We start from the raw sequence: 13,502 nt of genomic DNA on the forward strand, positions 1-13,502 counted from the left end.
GTTGTAATATAATTACAAATGAAGCTCGATTATCAAATCAATTGCATTTCGTAGCTCAAAGGATTTGAAGCACAGCTCGAAATTCAATTCGATTCAATTCAATTTAATTGTAAATCGCTGTTTACTGAGCCTTGGCAGCCATTTATTGTTTTCCTTCCAGGCTTCGACATCATTTAGGCAAATTTCTTTAGCTACAATTTATCTTCATTGAAAGTTTCTCCCGGCTGCTGGTCGCACCGGTCGCAGCTTGCGCCACAATTAAGGTAGACATTTGTTTCTGCTTTTTTATTTCCTTTCGTAAAGCACGTGCCCCATAGCCATATATCAATTTGATTTGCCACTGATCCTTAAAGCGAGCCCATTTAACTTGTGACTTGTGTAAATAAATGCTAGTCAGAGCTAGACAGTTTTTATGTGTACATATGTTATACCCAATGATTATGTATAAGAAATGCTATATTAGTTATAAATAAATATGTCTATATGCATGTTGTATATAGCATATAAGAGTATAAGAGTATAAGAGTATAAGAGTATAAGAGTATAAGAGTAGAAAAGTATAAGAGTATAAGAGTATAAGAGTATAAGAGTATAAGAGTAGAAGAGTAGAAGAGTAGAAGAGTATAAGAGTATAAGAGTATAAGAGTATAAGAGTATAAGAGTATAAGAGTATAAGAGTATAAGAGTATAAGAGTATAAGAGTATAAGAGTATAAGAGTATAAGAGTATAAGAGTATAAGAGTATAAGAGTATAAGAGTATAAGAGTATAAGAGTATAAGAGTATAAGAGTATAAGAGTATAAGAGTATAAGAGTATAAGAGTATAAGAGTATAAGAGTATAAGAGTATAAGAGTATAAGAGTATAAGAGTATAAGAGTATAAGAGTATAAGAGTATAAGAGTATAAGAGTATAAGAGTATAAGAGTATAAGAGTATAAGAGTATAAGAGTAGAAGAGTAGAAGACTAGAAGAGTAGAAGAGTAGAAGAGTAGAAGAGTGGAAGAGTAGAAGAGCAGAAGAGTAGAAGACTAGAAGCGTAGAAGAGTAGAAGAGTAGAAGAGTAGAAGAGTAAAAGAGTAGAAAAGTAGAAGAGTAGAAGAGTAGAAGAGTAGAAGAGTAGAAGAGTAGAAGAGTATAGCAGTATAAAAGTATAAAAGTATAAAAGTAGAAGATTAGAAGGGCAGAGGAGAAGAAGAGTAGAAGAGTAGAAAACCCTTTGAGTATTCCAGTCTCATCTATCCGTAGGAATATATCAGTATAATATGCACATAATGAGGGTATTTACTAGTCAGGCACTGCACGCGTCGAAAACTTGTGCTAGCTTTATTACGGCGTTTACAGCGCCTAAAAAACTGAAGGAAATTTCTAAAATTTTGGTCACGTCTGCAATTTATTTGAAGTGAAACACATACTCGAGGCGGAGGCTCATAAATGCTGTTGGACACATGTTTTGCTCACTCAATAAAACACAGAAGCCTCAAGGGTTGCGGCAAATCGTAAGCACTAGTTTTTACACTCTCTTTCACTCTCCCTCTGTGTCTTCCTTTCTTTCTCTAATGCGTTAATGAGCATTGACAGTTGTAAATTGATGCGGGTTTGCGTAACATGCGGCGTATGCGTAATTTGAGGCTCTATTTTGTGGTTCGTCATGAAATGCATTTGTTTGACAAAGTCCTTGACCCACGCTAGTCACAAAATAGAGGCCAATCAAGTAGCTTTACGCGTGACACAAGTCCATTTCTCTTCTCGCTTGACTAATGACGATCACAAACACTAATGGCCTCCGCTTGGTCAAGCACTTGGGCGCTTGGAAATGACTTTAAATTCAGTTTTGTCAAGTCATTTGATTGCCTTCTAATGCTCATTTGAGCAGACTTCAGACTTGGGATTGATGTAAATATATGAGACTTTTTAGTTGAGCTTAACTGTAATGAGGTTGACAGACGAACTCTACGACTGATTGATAATATTATTATATTATTAAACATAAATTTGCGTTAAAAAAAATTTCTGCTAAGTGCAAACAGCCAGCAGTCTGTAAATCTTTAAGCCGAATTGTTAATCGGTCTTAAACTCATTTTGCAGAGCTTTTTAATATTCAACAGAGTTTTCCCGCATTCACAGGCAAAAAGGGTCAAAGATTATATGAAACGAGAGCTTACCGTTGGCCCACCGCGTAATGTGAAAGCAAAGTTAACTTTATATTTAAATTAAATATATGAAAGCTCGCTAAAAAACAAATTAAATACTGCTGTATATATATATATATATAAATATGGGAAGACCACCTTAATCCTCAATGGAACGTAATGGAATTTCGTTTAATTATTAACTACGCCTAATGCTAAATTTATTACAACTCAACATTTCGCACAGGCACTCAATATTAATGAACGTTGCGTTGTCGGCCAATGAAATGCCACAAACAAATGCCAAAAAAGTAAATTAAACCACAAGCCGAACCAAATTCAATTCACAGCTCGAATCTAGAGAAATCGCAACAAGTTAAATAAAATAAACTAAAGCTAAAAATAATTGAAATTCCAAAGTTGAAACTTTGAAAACCATGGGACTTTAACCGCTTTTAGCACTTGCATACCCTGTAAAAAAAGGGGAAAAGAAGGAACCTTCCCATGACAGGTAGAAGAAGATGAAGAAGCAGATGAAACAGAATAAATTTATAAGTAGAACAAGACATAAGAATAATAAGAATAATAAGAAATATGCGCTTATTCATGCTGTTCTATAGCGATAAATATCGATTAGAGAGAGTTAAATCTTGTTTAAATGGAAAAAATTTAAATTATTGAATAGCCTCTTTTTCCGATTTTAATTTGTCTTTAGCTTAAGGTTCGATTCTACTTATTCTTCTTTGGAAGCAAGAGGGGAGAATATAAGAGAAACAATTTGAGAAACTCTCGCTTTTTGTATGCCTTTTCCATTGTTGCTCACTTTCAACTCAGGCAATTCAAAGGAAAATTGATATTTTATTTATGTAATTGTTCTTGTTCTGCTCATTTCTGATGAAAATGTACTTCTGCCTACAGAATATACTCTAATCAGGCAACTCTCAACTATATCATTTTCGCCACTTGTTTAGACGGGTTTTATTTTTCTTTCTTCCGAATGCCATTGGGCAAACAACGGAAAATCTGCTAGCATTTACATAAACTCACGTTCCCAGTGAACGAAAGGCGATGGGCAGACAGCAAATGTGTAGCTGGGCTGAAAGGAATTGTTTGTTATTTATTGAAGAGCAGAAAGCAGCAGAAAAAACAACGTGTGCAAAGACTTTGCTGCCACTAAGTGAAACATGGCCAAGTGGACCGATGGCCATAAACGCAGACAGCCAAAAAGCATAAAACACATAACTCAAAGGGGCAAAGAGTGTGTGTGTGTGTGTGTGTGTGTGAGTGTATGGATAGGCATACACTTAGAGACAAGCAAATGCTGCCTGTACGGCTGAATGATCCGTTGAATACCTTTGCTCGTATTGAATTTTAAGCGTAGAACTTTCCACTTTTCACTGAATTTAGATCAAAAATGAATTATTCTGATTTAAATTTAGACTACAGCGGAAGGTTAAATCATGCAACAAAATCCATGTTGTATGAAAAATTCTCGACATTTAGATTTAGAGTGAAAATTTCATTTTTATTGCAACTTCATCTAAAAATATTATTTTCAATGAATTTTTATAGATGTATATATAAGGTAAAACTTGAACCAAATATTAAATTTTAACATTTTAATTTACATTTTTCCCAGAAACTAAAAAGTGTAAATGAAGCTTTAGGAAAATTGTAGAAGTGTTTGAGGAAATTGAAGGACAAAGAAATGTATTTTAAGATTATTTCAAATGGAAAATATATAAATATATAAAATATATATTTAGGTCTAAGATTTCGTAAAGAGACTCAGATAGAGAAAACAATCCATGTAAATCATTTGGGTTTGATCAAGTTCTAAAAGTCGGAAAGTTTCTACTATTATTATTTCCATGTGTATTTTAGGTGATAAATATAGTTTTATTAATAAACATAGAATAACTAAAATCTAAAATCTATTTGTCTTATGAAATTTTGATAGAAATTTTGCTAAATTAAATTTACAATAAAAAGACATTTTAATATATATTTAATATATAAGTTAAATATATGTATAAGTTAAATAATTAAAGGGCTTTACCATGAATCAAAATGGAAAATTCGCTCAACTATGTCTGTGGGTAAATATGATGCAAAATTAAAACCAAAACAGACGGAAGTATAAAAAGTCTACAAATATATATTCATATATATTATTAAATGAACATTTTTCGCATGGAAAATTTAATAAGAGGCGAATCCTAGCAGAAAAACTAAAACTTTTTTGATTTACGCATTTACGATTTTGATGCATTTATGAAAGTGCGAAATTTTGTTTCACCTCTGATAAAAAAATTTTGATGAAAAATAGTTTTCCCTAAATTTGAACAAATATGAAATTTCCCGACTGAAATGAGAATTTCTGCTGCAGAGTGAAACGTGGCTGAAAATTGCGTTTATTAGCTAAACTTGGAATTGATTAGCTAACATAAGAGCGAATACAAATTGAAATATATTAAAACAACCCTTGATAGACAGTAAACTGTTCAAGTTTATGCTTTGGAATATTTACTTTAGCATGTGATACGAGGAGAGATAATTGCTGAAAATTTAAAGCAAGCATCCAGCCTCAATGTGAATAACTTTGTTTTTCAGACAAAACTTAAAAGAAAGTATAATTTTTGTATTGTTCTCCGGGAATGGAATAGTTAGAACAACTTGAAGGACTCAAGAACAAGGCGAAGAAAATGTTTTGTTTACTTATAAATGGAAAGCAAATCAACACAATCGCATTAAATTTTCACCTCAACAAAGGCCACCCCACCTGAAACGTAACCTCACAAAATAAAAACTGACTGTGTGAACTATGTTGGAGACTTAATAAACATGTAATTAATTTATAACTACAAACTGTACTCCGACCAGAGCATAATTGCTTGAAAACTAAATCATGGCAAGATTTAATTTTGAATAAAGCAAACAATAAAATGTAAAATAATGTAAAATAATAATGAAAATGTTTTGCTTTATTGTTCAATATATTCAGTTTGGATGTCAATGGACCTAAGCACATTATCGAAGCACTTTCCCCTCTCAGATGCAAATACCTTCAAAGCGAGCTGTACAAAGGCTTCATCAGCTGCTGCAGGCACTGAGCAAACATTGAACATTGAACATTTTACTTGTGATATTGGGGAACAAAAGGAACAATTAGATGTGGAATCAGGTTGGTAATTCAATCTTTTCAGTGCCTGAAAATAACTCTCTGCCATAAAAAGAGTTCAGAGTGGTTCAGATTAACTAGACGAGACTTTCTTTGATTGATATCAAATAAATAAATCGAAATGTCTAAGGACTCTATTTGGAGCATGAACTGAAACAGAGTCGACATATATATCGAACTATATATCATATGAAGACAAGTAAATTTTAAATGAATTTTAAATCAAGTTTGAATTCGACTTGAATTAAGCAAAGCGTAAAAACAATTCTCAAATCAAGTAGCAGCAGTAAAACAGTTGAACAATTCGAGTTGAAAACGAATTTCGAGGCAAAACTTTTAACTCCACACTTATTTCGCCAAGTGCACTTGAAGACATCTGCGGGCGACTTGTGGAAAATGTTCTTTTATTATTTGTTTGTTTGTCTGTTTTATGCCTCTGTTGCCTGCTGCCTGCTGCCTGCTGCCTGTTGCCTGTTGTGAGGCATCAACACGTTGGGCAACCAAATGAAATTTCGTTGAACCAAGCTAAAGTCAGGCGCTTTTTAATTAAAATTAATAACGAAATATACCAGAGAGAGAGAGAGAGAGAAAGCTACCCCTAGCTCTCGCACTCACACTGCCCCTGCCCCTTTCAGTTTCACTTTCTGTGCTTCATGCTCATTGTTTAGAGTTGCTAGTGACAAGCACAAAATGTATTCATAGACACCGAGCAGAAGTAAAAGATGAAATGCCAACAAAATTTGCCTAATTAAACCAAAGGAATCTACTTATCTCTCTAGCTGCGTTCCACAATCCTTTCTGCTCTTCCTCTCTCTCTGCAGCTACGCCTGCTCCTCTTTATCTCTGCCCACTTTGAAGTCACCTCGTATTACTCGATTGACGTAATCGGATAAGACGTTTTCTAATAAATTGGAAATTTGAGCTCTGTGACATAAATAAAACGTGACTCATAATGCTCTCAATATTTAACATACAACAACATATGGCTTGACCGACTGCCCACATACCCTGTAACTATGTGTGCAATAGAAATTTTATACAAATGCGAACTAATTGCTATACTTAATTTGAGCTCTTGAGTAGCAAAACCAATATGCCCTGAATATGCTCATGTGATTCACAATATGAAAAACGAATGTTATCGGAATGAATATGTTGAAATCTGATCTCTTTGACTTTGAAATGGGTCCACGCAATGTATGGAAATGTGGTTATGTGTATAACTATCTAGATAATCCGGTATATTTATATAAAATACATATCTATCTATCAAAGAGAAGTTTGCCTAAAAAGGTAATTAGAAATTTTGTCAATTACCAAACTGTAAAGGCCAATGTGTGTCTCTCTCTCTATCTCTCTCTCCTTCTATCTCTCTCTCTCTCTCTCCGTGCGTGAGCTTGCTCTTACCAATCAGGTTCAATGAGGGATGGCTCTGACAGCTAATTAGCTGGCATGCAAGCCAAATAAATTGAGGCTCATGTCCAGCGGCAATAAACTCACATAAATAAGACTTAGTGGGGGCTGGGGCAGCTGGCTAAGTACCGTTTGGCTACCAAATTGCATACATACTTCTATATACATATATATTTAATAAAGATTTCCAAAGTAATTTGGCGTAATGAAGTGAGGCGAGGCTCATGCGGCGTGCCTCAGCTCAATTCCTTTTCGCTTTTTATCTGCATTTTTTTTATGTGTTTGTCAGCTTCTTTTTCTGTTTTTAATAAAACGACATTCTCTTGCTGTGGCATATTAAAAAGTGTCCAGCTGAGTGCCACGTCACCCACCCTCATGCCTCCTCGGACACATGCCAATTGGCGAGGGAGTTGCCATTGTCTTATTTGCACAGCTTTCAGATAGCATTTGGCATCTCACTTATTCCGAGTGCAATTTTTCATTTTCCGATTTAGAACTATTTAGTCTTTGATGTCCAACCTCCACATGCATACACTCACGCACACACTCACGCACACACTTCAGCAAAGACTTAAGGTCAAGCCAAATCTTGTTTCGTCTATTGCCTTTTGTGGTTTTCCGTTTGCTCTTTGACCCAAGCCTGTGCTTCCGGCTATATACGTGTGACACACACGCACAACAACTAGTTTGTTAGCAAACCATAAGCAAGAAGTATCGCAACATGTCCGATTGGAACGCACAGTCAGATGTCCAATTGGAACATCTTCAAATAAGAATATTAAGCGTTTGGCTCAAGTGCAACTCTTGCTTGGGCAGCAGAAGTCTTAAAATACCAGGCTAGATAGAAATATATATATGATACAATTAATAATATTTAAAAACAATATAATTTCATGGCTTGGTCTATGCTATTTCGCCTGAAGTTCGAAGACTTTCCTAATAAAAAATCTATCTCTCTTACTCTAGATGACAACAGATATATATAAATCAAATATGGCGATTGTTGATTGTTGTTTCGACTCTCTGATTAAGATTTATGCGGAAGCTCTTAAAGAGACAAGCTGCACACATTCTGTGAGTCAAGCCACTTTAGAAGAATCGAGTAGAAGGACACTTGCGCCCTATGCTAAATAGAAATAAGTTAGTTTTAGGAAAAGAAATGTTTATTACCGTGAAGACTGACCACAGTTAATAAGATTGTGAAAGCAAAGTGCTTGCAATTCGCTGTGGTATCTTATCAAAGTGTCATAGAAACGATTAAATAATACAAATTCTGTTGTAGCTTTTCTAAGAAGCTTCCTCTATAGAATCGCATTACAATTTCATAAATTGAATAAATAAATCTAATTCATTAATCCATGTTAGGCACTCGAAGATTTTGTCATGATTTATTTCAAGGAATTTTTAAATTTATGAAAATGTTCAAAAATGCAGAACGAAATTGCTTTGGCCCGCAATGCCCACATTTTGTCTCTGAGCTTTGGGCTGGGGTCAAGTCCCACTCACGGACAATGGCCTCGTCGAGGCTGATCGAAATCCCTTGTCCCTGGTCGTTCTCCTCATCTCCTCTCCAATAGAAGTTCGGAGCTGCTGATGGTTAAAATTCTCAATTCAGTCGCTCTCTCGAGCAGAATTCATTGCTGTGTGATCTTCCGTTCCTTTGGTAAGACTTGACATTGAGCTTATGCTTCAATATGCTTCGTTTACGCTCGGCCCTTGAGCCTTGTACTGTTCGAGCTAAGCGAACATTTTCCAAGTATTAGCTACAGTATTTAATGATTTGTCTTTCGTTTTTCTTTGGTTTTCTACCCTCTACACAGCTAGGGTGCATGTTTAACTCATTGACAACACCCTATCTGCCCTCGCAGTGTTAACTATCATATAGTCTCTCGTTATCTGTGTGCTTTCCTATCTGCCAGGTAGAGTATCTAGCTAACAGTCAGTAATGCCTGCTGTTCTCTCCCACCTTCTCTCTCCCTCACTTCCTAAATTTCTTTTCAACAGCTTACCAAGAAAAAAGTGCTTTAGCAATAGCTTAAAGGCTTTGGGCTGGTTTCTAGGCACCTCTCAAATTCCTTTTTTCATTTTTCCACATTTCCCTTTTCCTGTTTCGCTCTGCCTCTCTTCGGTTTATGGTTTTTCCAGCTGCTTATGTGTGCACTCAATTGCTATCTCAGGCTGACCTTTTATGGCGGAACGCGCATTAACCACACCTGCCCGACGGCATGCCTATCAGCCGCACTGCCTGCTCGACTCGCTGCGTAGCTAAGCGCACATAATTCATCGGAATTCATAAATCAATGGGTGCTCGAAACATGATCGAAATGTATCCAAAAACCGTTAAATGTACTCTGAAATATATAATACTTCGATTACCAGCAGCAAATCAGGCATTAATAAACAGAAAACAATATGCGAGTCAAACTGCTGCGGAGGTCTTCAAATTTAAACGAGGTTAACGTTGCGTATGCGCAATATTTTTGTATACCCTTTCGAAAAGCTGCCAAAAATAGGGTATATTATCTATTGCTAAGCATATGTGAGGTATACTGAAGGTATATAGCTACTTGATCAGCGTAAGCAGCTAACTCGATCTATCCATCTCTCTGCCTGTTGCTGGCTTTAAGCCTGCATAACTCAAAAACTGCTCAAGCTAAGCACTTGAGCTTAGATATATATAAACTTGTATATTGCAGGATCCAAGTTAGAGCTTTTGCTTAATATCTTTTCTCATTGTCATAATATCGATAAATATCGATATGTTGTTTTTGCTTCTGAAGCATAACTCAAGCGTTGCTCAGCTTACAGGACATCTGCTAGCCGAGCATTCTTACTTATTATTAATATGTGTGTGTATAGCCTGTGTGTGTGTGGGTCTGTTGTGTCTGCCAATATTATGCAAGGCAAACGTTGCGTATACACAATATTTTGATACTCGTTAAGTATACGTCAGGTCAGCAGTGTATAAGTTTGTTTGTGTGAGTGTGTGAGCGTGAGTGTGGGTGTGTGTACACACGTATAGGCAAGTGTGTGTGTGCCCATGTGTCTGCTTGCTTACAAGAAGATTGGCAGATCAAACAATACTCCGATTGCAGGGTATCTGCTAGTCAAGCATTCTTACTTGTAATTTACATAGGTGTATGTATGTATGAGCATGTCTTGCCTCTGTGTGCGCTCTGTGCCTGTCCCACATCATTGTGAATCAAGGCTAACGTTGCGTATGCGCAATATTTAGATGCTCGTTAAGTATACGACAGGTTAGCAGTGCTTAAATGTGTTGCCTGTGTTCGTGTGTGTGTGTGTGTGTGCACTGCTTAATAAACAGTGCTGTACTCACCTATAGATATTTATTTCAATTTTCTATCTATTCTTTCTGCTGCTTTTTCTGTGAATGAGGCGAGACCCGCTGTGGCTCCGCCTGTCTCTTCCTCTTTCTCGCTCGCTCTTAACCTCTTCCTCTTGGGCAATATTTGTTTATATATTCGCGTAGTATAAACAATAATGTTTATGGCCAACAAAGGCAATTAAGTATTGACTTTGGCGTTTAATTTACAGCCAGAGCCAACGGGAAGAGCCGCAGAGCCGAAGAGCACGAGGCAGAGAGCAAGGGCTGGAGTAGGCGATGTAGTAATAGGGTATATTGGCTTTTGTTACTGTCCATTCATCATGTCCAGCTGCAATTAAAAACTGAAAAGGAAAAACAACATCAGGAAAAGCCATTAAACAATTAAATTTCCTTTGTTCCAGCCTAATTGTTGAATTCGAATTAGAATTAACTCAGAGCGCAAATTGGAATCGTTAAACAAACAAAGCGAATTACACAGCGACAAATGTCGATCGAATTTATAACAGAACAACAACAAATTGAATGTAAATGAAAATGAAAATAATTTAGTTCAATTACGGGCATTGGGGTGAGGGAAAGCGGGAAACTGGGAAAAGAGATAGTGGCGAAAGTAACGAAAGGGGAAACAACGAAGAGTGAAAATGCAAGCGGATTCTAAACTGATTTGTTGACCAGAAAACAACAAATATTTCATGTAAGAGTTTAACTATGAACGACTAAGGAATACCCTGTATTGAAAAAAGGAAATGGGGAAATGGAAAGTGGAAAGGGCAAAGTAGCGAAAGAAAAGCTGAAATAACTGAAATCGCCGTACGAGAAATTATATGGTAGTTGATAGTGCCACACTAGACGATACCCTGTATTCCGTGAGGAGTAGAGCTGCTAGAATCCCCATTTGAAATTTAGATTCTTTCCGCTTCTGTAAGAACTGAAAAATGCTTGAATAACTGATGTGACTAATTTCTATACCTGACTGGACAAATACCCTGTTCTTCGGGACTTGCAGCTGCTCTCACTTCATATCAAATTCGATGACTTAAGCTACTTGAACAACTGAATTGATTGTGCTGTGGACGAAGCCCTCAGAATAGAAGATATCTCCTTTACTCTATGCGAAAAAATAGAAAAGTTACCAAGCGCCGTCTCTAGACCCTGCCCACTGGAGGCCCAACCAATATACCCGCTTTCACCTAGAGCACGAACATAAAAACAAATCCAATTTGTTTTCCTCTCTAATGAACAATCAAAATTTGCCTGCAGCAAGGATTTCCAATCAATGTGAAACACACGCAATTCGAACCACGGACACTTTTTTCTTTTCTATTTTATTTTATTTTATTTTGTTAATAATATCTCAAAGTCAATAGTCAAAGTCAAAGCCAGAGCACGATTCAGTTGATAGACATAAAATAAAAAAATGTTTGAATCCATAAAATATAAAAAATAAAATACTTTTAACACATAAGTGAAATTTTTTGCTATAAATTCAAATTAAAATAAGTAAAAAAAATTTAATTAAAATTGTGAATTTTTGTTAACAAGTTCACTTCACTTTATGTAAATAATTTATGCATTAAATACATTTTTTATTTAGTTAATAAATTAAAATTACCATTAAAAATGAATCAATTCTTCTTGAGGCAATAAAAATTTCGTTTAATTCACTTTTGAGTTGAAGAACAATAAAAACAAGTCACAGCGTTGCAGTGGAGCACATCCGACTGCATGATACCTCTTGAAACTGCAGAAACTAAAGCTGATTTTTAATATTAAGTCTACGACGTGCCACACCTTAAGGGGCGGCTAACGGAACAATCTGTAGAAAAACACAAGGTGAAGCATGAAATTGAACTCGTCACTAAAAGAATCTCAAGACTTTGCAAGCTGAGGCTGAACTCGAAGCACTGCCCGAAGTGTCAGTAAAATAAAATATTAAAATAGTAGAAAGAGAGAGAGATATTTACATTTTTATGGCGAATTTATTTCAGTTTAAATACGAACGCAAAGGAATCCATAATCCATCACAAATCTCAAACTATAAATTATTAATTATTTATTCATATTGAAAACTGCAATTTGAATGTTATTTCATTAATTGAAGCACACGTTATATAATAGATATTTAACAATATTATTTTAAATTCTTTTCATTTATTTTTTAATAATAATTTGTTCACTGCCAGTTTATTTATATATTTATATATATATATTTACATATTCTTTTATATATTAATAAATTTTATATTGTTTATTTTATTTTTTTATATTTTTATTTTATTATAATTTTATTATTCATACTATTTTTTTATTGACTCTAGCTTATTATTGAATTTTATTTATATATATATATTTTTTTTTAATTAAATATATTTCTTTTTAACTTTTAACGTAATTTTATTCGTTGTTTTTTATTTCTTTATAAGTTAAAAATTTGAAATTTGTTATGTATTTTTAAATTTATTATACTTTTTTATTATTATATATTTTAACATATACATATTATTTTGATTTTTTATTTTATATTTATTATTTTTTTATTTATTAGTTTATTTTAATTTTTTCAAATATTTTGTTTGCAACTTTCGATCCGCGCTTGCTTTGACGTTCCTTTCGGTTGCGCTTTTATCGCCCGACTGCGTGGCAAATTCACTCAACATTTGGCGCCAAACTTAGGCAATGTTCGAAACGAAATTTCCCCTCCTTTTCCAATGCGAAATTCGAATTGCTGGAACAATGGAAACGGCCGGCAAAATGGCGCCTGCGTCATGAGAAGTAAACAAAACACAGCTGTTGCCACATTCATTGATGCCAATGCGTTTACGAGAGAGTGGGAGAGGGTGTGCGGGAAAAGAGGAGCAGAGATAACGTAGTAATAGTGGGAGAGAGAGTGAGGGAAGCGTAAGTGGTTAAATAGAGGGTAAGAAGAGAGCAGGGCAGGAGTATTCTGTTCTGAATTTGATGCCTAAATCACTTGCCACGCCTTATTGTTGTGTGTGTTTTGCTACTCTGTAAACGCCCACCCAAAAAAATATACATCTCTGAATAAAACTCGAAGGAAAAAGTATTGTCTCAATTCAGTTTGAAGAAGAAGAAGCTTAAGGAGCTCATTAATAACATATATCAAAATTTTTTCTTTTTTTCCTTAATTTAACGGGGTTATGTATTTTTTTTTGTATTTGATAAATGTTTATCTCAATAAGAATTATATAAAAACTGCGTTAGCTAGCAAATATTTAATATTAATTAGAATTTAATTATAAAAAACTAATGATAAAAAATTAAAACAAATAATAAAGTTTTTTTTTAATAAATTTAAAAAATATTAAAAAACTTCTTGAATTTTCAACTACAAACTATATTTATTACTATTAAAATTTTATAAGCAATATATCTTTATCTACTACTATTATTATTAAAAGCTACAAATGAAAC

General features: G+C 34.6%; 1 protein-coding gene across 3 annotated transcripts in view; it reads right to left on the bottom strand.

The window, feature by feature from the left end:
• LOC111599953 (sex peptide receptor) overlaps positions 1–12,170 on the bottom strand; it is a 54,385-nt gene extending 42,215 nt beyond the window's left edge. For 2 of the 3 annotated variants that reach the window (XM_023315829.2, XM_023315825.2), the window contains exons 1-2: positions 12,035–12,170; positions 10,062–10,411 (exon numbers count right to left, since the gene is read on the bottom strand). The gene's annotated coding sequence lies outside the window, so the exon portion shown is untranslated. The remainder of the gene's footprint in view (positions 1–10,061; positions 10,412–12,034) is intronic. The other variant, XM_023315828.2, reaches the window with a different exon arrangement.
• Positions 12,171–13,502: the final 1,332 nt, after the last annotated feature.

This window comes from Drosophila hydei, unplaced genomic scaffold, assembly GCF_003285905.1.
Source record: "Drosophila hydei strain 15085-1641.00,03,60 unplaced genomic scaffold, DhydRS2 tig00000315-arrow-arrow-pilon, whole genome shotgun sequence".
Classification (NCBI taxonomy): domain Eukaryota; kingdom Metazoa; phylum Arthropoda; class Insecta; order Diptera; family Drosophilidae; genus Drosophila; species Drosophila hydei.